At 31.5% G+C, this 14,245-nt stretch overlaps 1 pseudogene; it reads right to left on the bottom strand.

The window, feature by feature from the left end:
* Positions 1-13,300: 13,300 nt before the first annotated feature.
* LOC120612699 (uncharacterized) lies at positions 13,301-13,419 on the bottom strand (annotated as a pseudogene).
* Between the last annotated feature and the right edge of the window lie 826 nt (positions 13,420-14,245).

The raw sequence follows: 14,245 nt of genomic DNA, 5'->3' as shown, positions 1-14,245 counted from the left end.
TAAAAAGATTGTATTTCTCCACTGAATTGCCTTGGCATCTTGAAAATAATTAACTTTCTATATATTAATAGTTATATTTCATGACTCTCTCTTTTGTTCCATTTTTCTATTTGTCTATCTGGGCAATAATAACATACTTTCTTGGTTAGTTAATGATGACAATCCCTTAGAGTAAATAAATTAATTTGGTGTGTAAGCAGCTAAGTACATATATTGTTTCAATTAATTTACATAATTTGTCTATCAGGCTTTACTAAGACTTGTGTATATTTGGAAAATTTCTCCATGAGGAAAATAACTACATATACTTAGTGTGTTTGATTCACTTCTCTGTTATCTATCAAGTTTTATACTTGAGAGTCTTTGGCCTAATTAAACATTTACACGTGCCAGGGGAATGCAATTACAACGTCAGGATTGCTTCTGAAAATCTCAAGAATCTAAGAGAGAGTAGGTAAGAAATGTAAATTTATTTTTTTCTGGCAACTTATATTTTCCACCTAAAACTATGAGGAGCAAAGTATGACTATAAACATTTGATAATGGCTAAAGCTGGCTAAAAAGTTGGACTTCCCTGTAAGTCAGACTATTAAAGTGACCTTCAATGCAAGTCTTTCCTGAAATTATCTGCCTTTTAAAATTATTGCTTGAGATGTATTTTCTAAGTTTATTATTGGAAAATGTTCAACGTTCAGTTTCTCCTCTTCTTAATAGACGATAATGCTAGAAAATCTTAAAAGTTTTTCATAGTTGCCAAGATGACAAGTAAGACTAAGAAGAAAATAGACCCTATGCAGAGAAATTAATTTTGACTCACTAATAATACATTTGATATAATTATAAGGTCATCCTTGATAGATAGACTTATTCCACATTTATAACTAATACAGTGTTTTCCACAAAAAAAGACAACGCTACTGATTAAGGCAAGTTTGTTCAGAAATTTAATAATTATTATCATAGATTTATTTAATTTATATGACCAAATAATTACAAGAGCATTTTATGGCCTTTGATTAGTTCACCTCTACAAGTAATTTAACACCTAGTTTCATGGTACTTTCATATGCATACTGGCAAAAACAAAAAACAAAAAAAAACTATCTTCAGAATGGCTGTAATAACCCAAAAAGAATGTCCTTTAATTCTCAGTAACCAATAGAGAGTACTACAAAATGAACTGTAGTGGTAATATCAAATTAATATAAAGGTAGTCACATCAAATTAAATCATGTACGTGTGTGAGGTTCCAAATTTTCTAACAGTATAAAAGCTTAGGCAATGATATAATAAAAAATTCGTTAATAAATTTCTATGTAATATAAAATATCGAGCAAAAACATTCAAGACAAATTAAATAGAGTAATATTATATTAATAATAAAATTCACAAAGAATATATAGCCAGCATAAATATTTCTCTCCCCCTTAATTTTATCTATATCTATGTTTCTAGATAAATGGATAGATTAGATAGACAGAATTATTAGAAATATAAGAAAAATTAAATTAAGAGACGTGCAATAATATTAGGATAAGCTAACATATCAACTCATCTTTTACTTATAACAGGGGGTCATTGAAAAGTATACAAGTTACCAAATTGCTAAAATGTTCAGAGAATGAAATATGGTAACCAAGACTTCTGGAATTGATTGAAAAAAGGATGAGGAGTAAATTGTATAATTCAATGGAATGAGAGGATGAGTTTAGGACGGTGATAGGGACAGTGGCCTCTAAATGGTAATGAAAAGCAAAAAGAGCTCCTGCTCTACCTTGAGTCTGATGGTACTAGAACGAGGGACAAACTAGTGGCCTCTTGAGAAAGTTGAAGAAAAGAAGCTTCCTTGAATACAACCAGTTTCAACTAAGATGATAATGTAGGAGGATGTAGAGCAAGGTCAAGGCTACATAGGTGATGATCTATGAGTTACGAATTGGAAGAATCTGTAAGATCACCACAGAATGTTTTGTTTATTGTTCCATATCATTTTTTCCTGAGTCAATGTGTCACTTTCACCTGAAGATTCAAATTTTCTTTTGGGGATATTTTCTTCTATCTAGAATACTGTCTCATTTGTTCATTCTGTTCACTTCTTCAAAAAACCAGTTACTAAATCTCCCACCATATTGTATATTTTCCTTTTATTATAGTCTAAAATTCAGTATATTTTCAGCATATTCCTTTTAAACTTTTAATTTCTTCCAGCCCGTCCACAATGTATCTTACTGAGTTTACAGTCTTTAAATTTTGAGTTAAGAACTCAGCATCTTCACTTTTAGAAGAACACTTTAGTTGTTTCTTTACTAAAATTGCTAAGATTTTACCACTGGTGCACAAATTAAGGGTTGGACTTTCGATCAGAAACAGTGGATTCCTTGCAATCTCCAACTACTGCACTTACTAGCTGTGTAAGTACACTGTATTTTCTGTTCAACATATCAAGTTCTTTTTTCAGAGTAAACATAATATACTCTCCTATCATCTTGATATCAGAATCAGCCATATTACTTTATGACAATAAATGTTAGTGCTAGCTCTGATGTTAGTGGTAGTTCTGATATTTAATGGTTTTTAATATCAGGTTCTAAAAACTACTGTTAAATTAATATTAGATTGGGTTCCAAAATATATACATTACTTTCAAAGATATACAAAGTTATCCATAGAGATACTATTACAAAGAAAATCCTTAAACCAGAATTGGCAGTTGGGATGGGAAAATTATCATAGTCCAGATTTCTGGAACTGAAAAGCAATGACTTTAAGTGACTCATCAGAAAAAAAATTGATTTAATGAGAATTTTTAAAAGAAATAATTTTATGAGAGAATTCATTGTTTAAAGGAGACCAGCCTATCCCTGAAAGTGTTCTCATTTAAGTTTATGTTAAAAGATTGCTCTTTAGATAGCCTGCCTTATGAAGACAGCTGTGGAAAAGCTTAGTATTTTTCTTTGAAAAATAGATTCAGTAATATTATGCAAAAAAGACTATGACTTGACATATAGAACCAGATAGTAACATACTTTATAATAATATCTGGGTCAAAAATTACCTGCCTGTTAGAACAGTTATATTAGAATAGTAATATTTGTAGAGTAGTTTATATTTTGTTCAGTTCTGCTTCTTTCATTAAGACTTTATTTAGCTCTGTTTGCTGTTTAGTGTTTTTTTCTATATTTTATATTGTCAGTAGCCTCTGTTGTAATGAACTGTCCAAGATGGTTAAATCTATCAATATTTAAAATCGTCTTTACTACATTTTCATTGCTCCTTTGATAGCTGATGGGCTTTTTACTAAGAATTATTTGTGGAATTAAGACAAGCAAATCAAATCACTGGTTCCATATTTCAAAAAAATGTTAACTTATTCTGTCTCCACTCCTTTAAGTAAAAATCGAAATAAGTTATCACTTGAGATTATTAATCATACATTTTGTTACCAAAAGCAAATTATTTATACCATTATATTCTTCTACAAGGTGAAGAAAAAAGTGACAAAAATAGATTTGCCAGTATCAAAGATACTATATATCACTCTAGGTTAATACAAAATACAGCATCATAATATCAGAAAACTACTGAGGCTGGAGAGAAAAGATTTATGAATTGTCTGTGTGATTGCTATGGGCTTTGTTGGCACAGCATTATAACATTATATATTTTGGTCAATTGAACTGCTTAATGAAACAATCATGAAACTTTACAGTAAAAATAAATATACAGAATAATAAATGAGGTGGGTGGAAGAAGAGTTTGGGGTCAGATGGGGAATATATGAGCATAGTATAGACTTAGAGTTTCATAGAGAAAGATTGGGAAAATGTAATTTGTGAAATTTTCTAAGTTACTTATGTCCACCATTCACTTTATTTACATGTAAAATTAGTTTTTAGATTAAACAAAGAGAATTTAGATTAATATTTAAAATTAAATGAAAAGTTTTCATGCTTATGGAAGAGAAGTTAGGTATGTGCCACTTTCACCTGAAGATTCAAATTTTCTTTTGGGCATATTTTCTTCTATCTAGAATACTGTTTCATTTGTTCATTCTGTTCACTTCTTCAAAAAGCCAGTTACTAAATGGCACTTCTACAGTTTCATCCATTTCTCTCTTTTATATTTATTTAAAATATATTTTTATATTTATTTCATGGAGGAGAAAAGAGAGATTTACTATCAACCCAAAAGATTACAGTAGCTATGGGGAAGCTGATATGATATAGTCCTTTATTTAGGAACAGGAATTTATATAATAGGAATTTAGATAGTAGCTTATTAATATCTAAATTATTAAAGATATAGGCTGGCCTTGGTAGAATAACTGGAACTGGACTAGTTTATCTGCTGTAGACACTTATAAAACTGAACAAAGTATTTGGGGCAACTGGTTTCATCAAGTGGCCAACAGTACAAAGCTGTAATCTCTGACAGAATTTCAAAATAACTTCATGATGTGAGCTCCATAATCACCCTCACCTCTGACTGAGGACAGTTTCCTTGGCATACATAGAGATGTGGTATTCTGCAGAGCATAGCAGTCTCACTAAGGGGGCAGAAATCAGAATTCTGGTCAGCTGAAGTGGCAGGACTCTGCAGGCCAGGGTATTGGTGAAGAAGGTGGAATTCAAAAACTAGCATAGGAGTTTCTTGTGGGTCCATGACAGAGGGCTGGGTTGTACATATGCAGGGTGAGCCTACTCAAGTCCTACCAGAATGTGGCTGATCAAAAATTAAAAGAAGAATAGATACTAAGAGATGAGTTTCTTGGGACATAGGAATTCTGACTGTTGGAATTGTTCATCCTTCTTGATACCTCCTTAATACCCATGAAATCTCTCTGAGAAACCAAAATGGCTGGATCTGAAGCATAAAGCTTGCCCTTACTTAATGACCTATATTAATACTTGTATTTGTTTCCTGGGGCTTCCATAACAAAGAATCACAATTTGGGTGACTTAAACAATAGATCTATTGTTTCACTGTTCTGGAGTCTAGAAGTCCTAGATAAAGGTTTCGGTTCCTTCTGAGACTATGAGGGAAAATTTGTCCCATACTGCTCTCCTAGTTTCTGGTGGTTTGCCAGCTATCTTTGCCATCTTTCATTTTGTAGACACGGTACCCCATCTCTACCTTTATAGTCACATGATATCCTCCTTGTATGTGCATCTGTGTCCATATATCCCCTTTTTATAAGGACATTAGTGGGCTTGGATTAGAGCCCACCCTACTCGAGAATGACCTCATCTAATTAAATTACATCTGAAATGACCCTATTTCCAAATATGTTTGCATTCTAAGGTACTTAGGGGTTAGGACACCAATATATGAATTTGTTGGGAGGGATGGAGACACTGTCCAACTCATAGTAATTTAGAGCCATTCTGGAAGACAGGCTTAAAGCAAGTCCTGAAAAGATCCCTAGGGAACAGAGGATTTGGAGATTGAGTTCTTCAAGGCAGAATTATGGAATAACTTGGCCTTCTACAGTTCCACACTAGCAAAGTTTAAAAATAAGTCTACAAAAGTTCAAATATACATGAAAATCTCATGCAAACTGTGGCCTCTGGATTACATCACATTGCAATTACTTTAATATGTCAATATTCAATCTCTCTTTTAGATAAGGCCAATTGAGTTTACACTAAGCTCCTTTTAATCATTTAGTGAACACTGACGTAAAGATACTTTTTAACTGAACTGCCTGCTAAGGTAAGTTCCACAAAATCAGAAATCAATATAAAAAATATTTAAATGCAACTTTTAAAAATAAAGAAAATGTGAAAACTCCATGATAAATACAATAGCAAATTTTAAATATAGGTAGTATCAGCATCACTGATATTTCTTTTTTGCTTCAGGCTCCAATATAACAATTTGAATTAAACTATATATTCCAAAATGTACTAATAAAGTATAATTTAATAGCTGAACCATACTTTGACTATATATACTGTATTTAAAATATTCTTACTCTCCAAGAAAATCAACAATTTAATTTTATTTTAAATTTAATCATGCATTCACTGCTTTGTAGGAAACAGTAGCAGTTGTATTTTTTATTTTATTACACATTTTTAAAAAGCATCTTTCAGCATTCACTAGAACTATTAAAAGGAATTAGTACAGAATAAATGGGTATTTTCTACAGAAAGGATTAAGAATAATGATATATTAAAGTAACTGCAACATTATGTAATTCAGAGGAGACAATTTGCATGAGGCATTCATGTACATTACTTGCATCTTATGGAAATTTGAAGTCATTTAAGTAATTAATAAATTAAGCTATGCTGTAAGTACTATGACTATAAACAGCAGACTAAAAATAAACAACTAAACAACAGAGCTAGATTCAATTATTGGGGATAAAAATTAGGCTATTATCAATGATATTACAAAAGAGATGAGACTATATTTAAAACAGAGTGAATAATACAAAACAAGCCCATTGATAGAGATATCAATGTTGCAAAACAAACTTTCCTAAGCAAACTTATGCAGTAACTAAGATATCTATTTTATGAATCCTCATTTTTCATTTGCTGGGATAATACACTACATACTTAGACTCTATAGCTGTTATTATATACAAACAAAAATAGTGCTACACTACTGTTTTATGTAGCTAAAGATAAAATAAAAATATTTAATCCTGTTGGAAAGTAGTAAGTATAGAGTTGCAATGGCAGATATAAATTAAAAAATTAAGTCGAATTAGGGAAAAATTTTTTAAATAAATGATGACATGCATACAGAAACAATAAGACCCACTGGAATTGCTGGATTATATGGTAGCTCTATTGTTAATTTTGAGGAAACTCCATACTCTTTTCCATAGTGACTGTACCTATTTATACTCCCACCAACAGTAACCAAAACTTCCCTCTTCTCCATACCCTTGCCAGCACTTGTTAGCCTTTTTTTTTTTGGCAATAGCCATTCTAACAGCTATGAGGTGACATCTCATTGTGGTTTTGGTTAGCATTTCCCTGATGATTAGTGATGGTGAGCATCTTTCCATATAACTATTGGCCATGTGTATGTTTTCTTTGGAAAAATGTCTATTTAAGTCCTCTGCCTATTTTTATTCAGATGATGATGATGATAATGATTTGCTATTGAGATATATGAGATCTTTATATATTTGGGGTGCTAATACCTTCTCAGATAGATGGTTTACAAGTATTTTCTCTCATTCTGTCGACAGTTTTTCATTTTGCTGATTTTTTTCTTTTGATTTATAGTAGCTTTTTTTGTTTAATGTAATCATACTTGTTTTGCTTTAGTTGCTTGTACTTTTGATGTCATATCCAAGAAATCTTTGCCAAGACCAATGTAAAGGACCTCACTCCCTATGTTTTCTTTTAGGAGTTTTGTGGTTTCATGTCTTACATTTAAGATTTTAATCTATTTCAAGTTAATTTTTGAGTAGTGTAAGATAGTGGTCCAATTTTATTTTTCTGTATATGAATATCCATTTTCTCCAACATCATTTATTGAAAAACTTTCTTTTCTTCATTGGGTATTCTTGACTCCCTTGTCAAATGCTAACTGACTGTATATGAATGGGTTTATTTTGGGGCCGTCAATTCTGTTCCATTGCTCCATGTATCTGTTTTTAGGCCAGTATCATATGGTTTGTTTACTATAGCTTTGTAATAAAGTTTAAAATCAAGAAATGTAATGCCTCTTGCTTTGTTCTATTTTCTCAGGATTGCATTAGTTATTTGGGGTCTTTTGTGGTTTCATACAATTTTTAGGATATTTTTTCTATTTTGTGAAAAATTCCATTCAAATTTTTATAGAGATTACATTGAATTTATAGATGGTTTTGGGTTATACAGACATTTTAACAATATTAATTATTCTGATCCATGAACGTGATATCTTTCCATTTATTTGTGTCTTCTTAAATTCCTTTCACTGATGTCTTATGATTTTCAGTGTACAGTCTTTCACCACCTTGATTAAATTTTTTACTAGGTACTTTCTTGTCTTTGATGCTATTGTCAATGTGATTGTTTTCTTTATTTCTTTTTCAGATAGTTCATTATTAGTTTCTAGATATGTAACTGATTTTTGTATGTTAATTTAGTGTACTGCAACTTTACTGAATTCACTGATTAGCTCTGACAGTTTTTTGGTGTAGTCTTTAGGATTTTCTCTGTTTAAGATCATTTCATCTACACATAATGACAGTTTTACTTTTTCTTTTTTAATTTTATTTTTTTTAAGTTTACTTCTTTTTTTTACTTAATTGCTCTAGCTAGGACTGCCAATACTTAGGTGAACAGGGGGGGTGATAGTGAAAATTCTTGTCTTTTTCCTAATCTTAGAAAAAAAAGCTTTTAGTCTTTCACCACTGATGAAGGCTTGTCATATGTGGTCTTTATTATGTTAGAATACTTCGCTTCTAATATTATATTTCAAGACTTTTTATGATGAAAGGGTATTGAATTTGGTCAAGTGCTTTTTCTGCATCTATTGTAAAGATCATATAATTTTTATCCTTCATTCTATCATGGCATATCACATATATTGATTTGTGTATGTTTAATCATCTTTGCATTGTGGAGATAAATCCCACTTGATCATTGTGTATGATACTCTCAATGTGCTGTTGAATTTGGTTTGTTAGTATTGTGATGAGAATTTTTGCTTCTATATTCAACAGGGATATTGGCCTATAGTTTTCTTTTCTTCTGTCCTTAACTTCCTTCGGTATCTGGGTAATGCTGGACTCATAAAATGTATTTGGGAGTATTCTCTTCTTTTCAATTTTGTCGAAGACTTTGAGAAGTTTGGTATTAATTCTTTAAATGTCCAGTAGAATTCACTAATGAAACCATCTGGTCTTGGAGTTTTCTTTGTTGGAAGTTTTTTGATTACTTGTTCAATTTTTCATTGTTCTTTTTCTACCTACTTGTTCTTTTTTTCTAATGTAGTTAGGTTATTATCACTATAAACATCTCTTAAAACTGATTTTGCTGCATCTCATACATTTTGGTATGTGTGCTCTATTTTTGTTTATTTCAAGACATTTTAGATTTGACTTTTGATTTCTTCTTTGACATACTGGTTATTCAAGAGTGTATTTATTTCAACATATTTGTGTATTTTCCAGTTTTTCTCCTGTTATTGATTTTTAGTTTCACATCATTGTGGTTGGGAAAAAACCTTGGATTGATTTCAATCTTCTTACATTCAAGTTTCTTTTGTGACTTAACACATAGTCTATCTTGGGGATGTTTAGTATGCAATTGAGAAGAATGTGTATTCTGCTGCTCTTGGATGGTGTGTTCTGAATGCATCTATTAGGTTCATTTGTATAAAGTACAGTTCAAATCTAACATAGCCTTATTAATTTTCTATCTGGATGCATTTTTGAAGGTGGAGTACTGGAGTCTCCTATTATTATATTGCTGTTTATTTCTCCATTCAGATACGTTATACTTGCTTAACATATTTAGATGCTTCGATGTGGGATACAAACATATTTACTATTTTTATATCCTCTTGATGAACTGACCCCTTTATCAGACCTTCTATGTCTCTTGTCACAGCTTTTGAGTTAATGTCTATTTTGTCCAAAAGAAGTATAATTACAGCTGCTTTCTTTTGATTTCCACTTGCGAGGAAAATGTATATATTTTTTTGCATCTCTTAACTTTGAGTTTATGTGTGTCTTTAAAGTTGAGATGAGTCTCTTATAGTTTCTGCCTCTGTAGAATACAACCCATTTTTATTTAGAATAATTAGTGATAGGTAAGAACTAAGTAATGCCATCTTACTAATTGTTTTCTGGCTGATTTATAGTTCTCTCATTCTTTTCTTCCTCTCTTGCTGTCTTCTTTTCTGAATTGATTTTCCATATTGGTATGTTCTGATTCCCTTTTCCTTCTCTTTTGTGTATCTACTATAGATTTTTGTTTTATAGTTACTATGAGGGTTACATAAAATATTTTATGGATATAATAGTCTATTTTACATTAATAACAACTTAATTACAAGCACATATAAGATCTTACCCATTTATTTCCTTCCTTTTATGGTTCTGATGTTGTAATTTACCTCTTTTTATATTTTATGTTCATTAACGAATTATTATAGCTCTAGTTATTTTTAATCTTTGTCCTTTAACCTTTATACTAGAGTTAAATTGTTAACACTCCACCATATTTCAGTATTAGAATATTCTGAATTTGACTATACACTTATTGTTACCAGTGTTTATTTTCTAATTTGCATCTTTTCATTTCAGCTTGAAAAACTCTTTTCAGCATTTCTTGTAAGGCAGGTTTAGTAGAAGACAGTAGTACTTTCAGTTGTTTTCACCCAATTACATGTCATAGCTATGGGCAGGAGCTGCTTCAGTTCTGTACCTTTCCTAGTCTTCTAGGAATCCTGCCTGACTATACTTGTGACGGCACTTTCCAGATTTGCTTGAATATTAGACCTAAGCCTGATCACTGTATTTAGATCTAAAATATATTCTGCCACTCATCTATACAAATTATTAAATCAATGGTGGTAATAATTGAGTTGTGAGTTATATTATATCAAAGAGTCTATAGAAAATTTTATATATGCTACTCACTGTTTTATGTTGGTTACATAGTTATTCAAATATTTGATAATATAAATGAGAACTGGACCACTATTTAATAAATGTTCTTCTTAAAAAGTAAATAGCATTATATCTTGCAGTTGATTAAAAAGAGTTCTAATGACAAAAGATATAAGCTGCAAGCTCAATGAAATGAATAATGTACTAAAGTTTATAGCAAGACAGGATAAGAACTCTGTAAATTTAATATTAAATTAGAGAAATAAATATAACCTCATGATATGTTAAAAAAAAAAAAAGTCTCTTCTAGGTACAAAAGAATTTCTGAAACTTTCAGTGCCACCATGCCTGTGATCCATGCTTTAATAGGGCTTTTTTCAATAAAACTAAGCACCCAAATTTGAACCTCTGATATTATCCAAAGAGTCAGCTTAATCAACGTTTGTGGAAAGAAAGGTCAAGATAACCCAGGAATATCTTGTTACTGCCAGAAAGCAGATAATAACTGGACATGTCTAAAATAATACCAATAAGAATGAAGAAGCCAGAGCATCAGAGTTCCCACCTGCTAAATAGTGCCAATTTGAGTTTCATAAAAAAAAAAAAAAAAGGTAATTGCAGTCAATTTTATCAAGTTGATTCTGTAAAGGATATAAGTTCATGATGGTGCTCAAAAAAGACAGGTACTTAAAATACGCTAAAGGTAAATCACAGAATTTTCCTAAGAATGTTCACAAAATATTACTATATGCTGAATTACATTTCTGCAGCATGTGCTTTAGGAAACCGTTTTCATTTATTGCACCCATCATATGAATAGTATATTTAAATTTTGGTAATTACCTAGTTGAAAGTCATATGAGCCATACACCAATTTTAAGAATGCAACAAGGTAACTTTTAAAAGTATTTATGTTGCTTGTTAATATTAATTTTAAAATGTTAGAATATGTGAAACGATATAAAAGGTAATAATAAACAAATACTATGATATCAGTAATATAAATGCCATAAAAGCACATAAAATCAATAAAATATATGATATAATCAAAGAGAAGTTATCAGAAGTTTACAACTCTATTATATTAGAGATATAAAAGTAGCTAGAGAACTAAATAAGTTGGTAACCAATTTCTAGACAGTTTTAAACAATATCAATAAAATAGCTTACCAGAGTTTCCACAGTATTTCACAATTAGAGTTTCCACATCTTTGATCTTTCTTTTTGTTAAAAATAGAGACACATTTATATAATACGCTTTACTCCACAGAGGCTTTTGGGCATTTTATCAGATGCTCTGCCGAGTACATAATGCTAGTTTGAACTTCAGTTTCATTAATATTTGCCTTACTTTTGTTTTTCTGAAAACAAATTCTGAGATCCTAAATATGCTAGATAGTATTAAAGGTGGAACAGTAAAAGAAGTTTGCAGGGTGGACTAAAGAGAAAAACTAATTTCAACTAACTTAGATCTTTTTTATACATTTTTTGTTTCAGGACTTGTTGAGGTGATAATAATTTAACATGTTGAATCTCCAAAGAAGGTTATGGTATATGATATCCAAACATAATGGACTATAGAACTGTTTACTTTTTTGAGCACCTTAAAGAACTCTCTCTCTGCAGAATGCATTCTAGAAATTTTTTTTCATTTATTGCATAACAATACAATAGTATCCTATGAATAAGATTAGTAATACACTTTGAAACTCATATTTCTAGCATTTCTAAGATCAAAAGAGAGTTTTGTGGTATATAGAGAACTTGCAACTCTTCTAGGGTTGCACTGGCATCCTACTGGCTATGATAGTGTAGTAAAAAGTCTATTTTTAAAAGAACATTTTAATAAGAAACTGTATGCAATGCTGTTTACTTGTTTTTTCTTAATATAGTATTCAATATTCAAATTCATACCCTGCTCCAATTTGCCTTTTCTAGAGCTTAACATACATAGACTATCTTATAAAGAATAAGTAATTTCTCTTCTGATTCCTGATTTATTAGAGAACCAAAACAGGAAAAACAGCTTGCTCTAAAAGCATATTTTATAATATGTTATTCTAAGATTTTTTAAATGTATCAAAGGTAAAATTTTTTTCAAGAAATGCATTATAATCGCACTGGGAAAGATCTAAGAGGAATATAATAGGACGTCACATTAAAGAGAAGTAACATTCTCTCTTTAAAGTAAAAAACAGTACTCATTACTGTGTGTTTGCAATTCCATAATGCTTTTCATCTAACTTTGAATGCTCAGAGTGTGATTATAATGGCGGCAAGTCTACCTAACAGACGAAAAAAGAAGGATGCTGTGTAAGTGAAAACACTGTATGCTTTTTGAGAAAATTTATTTTCACAGCACTAGTAACAAGACTTGGGAGTCTGGGTTTTGTTATTTTAGTTATAATAAAGTAGTTTTTCTTATTCTGCCTAATAACTTTCAGGAAATAAATGGGTCAACAAAAATCAGATATTTAGATATTTATTCATCATGATAGCAACAATAATAGTAAAGTAGTGAATGCTCTCCTGTGACTTCTTTAACCTGCTGAGGAAATCTGGTTTCATGATTCATGCTCAGTGTGAGCACAACACCAAGTCAGAAGAACTCTCGAGTTAACTTGCCCTCGATACTTTTTTTTTTTTTTCAGGCAAGGCAACCCTTGGTTGACCTCAAGGATTGCAAGGACCTTGTCAGTTTACAATCTCATATATTTTTTTTATTTTTTACGCCTACAGTACCTGGTCTTTTTAGGTGGTCTCCCATCCAAGTACTAACCAGGCCCGACCCTGCTTAGCTTCCGAGATCAGACAGGATCGGGCTTGTTCAGGGTGGCATGCCTGTAGACGTCCTCGGTATTTTTATTCAGAAGCCAGATCACATGGCTACTGTTTATGACAATAAAACTACCCTGGAATTGCATGTTTCAGACATCTTGCTTCTGTCTTCCTGGTATTAGATTTATAACGATGCCACATGGCCTTGAATTCTTCAACTTAACAGGTTTTACACATTACATAGGAATTGCCACACACATACATTTCCAGGCTCGGGGCTTTGCAAACAACAGTGGCCACGTCCTACCACACTAGTGAAAACTCACATTGTATCCACTATTTTATAAAGCACTTTTGTAGTCTATATAGTCTATATATAATGGTTTTACTTCGAAAATCACCCTCAATTAGCCCATCTACGGTGCTGGCATATAAATTAACAAAAAGCTCTTCTGAATAGATACGCCTTGCTTTTCTTGGATAAAAAGAAAAACAAAAGTAAGTGTGCAAAAGTATGGATGGGGCAAAGTGTGCCTCCAGGCTCTGCTCTATTTATCTATCAGTAGTAGTATCGATGTTTTGTTGTTGTTGTTGTTTTTTAAACATGAGAATAGTCTGAGTGGATTTACTGAACCTAAATGAATTCAAGGAGGAAGTAAGAACAGGTGATGAGCTACGGCACTCACCTGCCGGTTCTGGCAGCCTCCCTCTTAGTGTGGGATTGCCTCATCAATATACACAAGAAAGCTAGTTATTCAATATACACTGAAACCTGTAAAGAAAAATCCTTCCATACATATTATGAACTTCGGATAGTTTGCTAAAAACACTTAACATTCCTTGACTTGCAGTTGTAGCACTTCAGTCTCTACCTTTGTCGTCCCATGGCATTCTCCC

Source organism: Pteropus medius, unplaced genomic scaffold (genome assembly GCF_902729225.1).
Source record: "Pteropus medius unplaced genomic scaffold, Ma_sr-lr_union100, whole genome shotgun sequence".
NCBI classification, from domain to species: Eukaryota; Metazoa; Chordata; class Mammalia; order Chiroptera; family Pteropodidae; genus Pteropus; species Pteropus medius.
The sequence above is the reverse complement of the archived record's forward strand: the minus strand, read 5'-3'. Positions and strand labels throughout refer to the sequence as shown.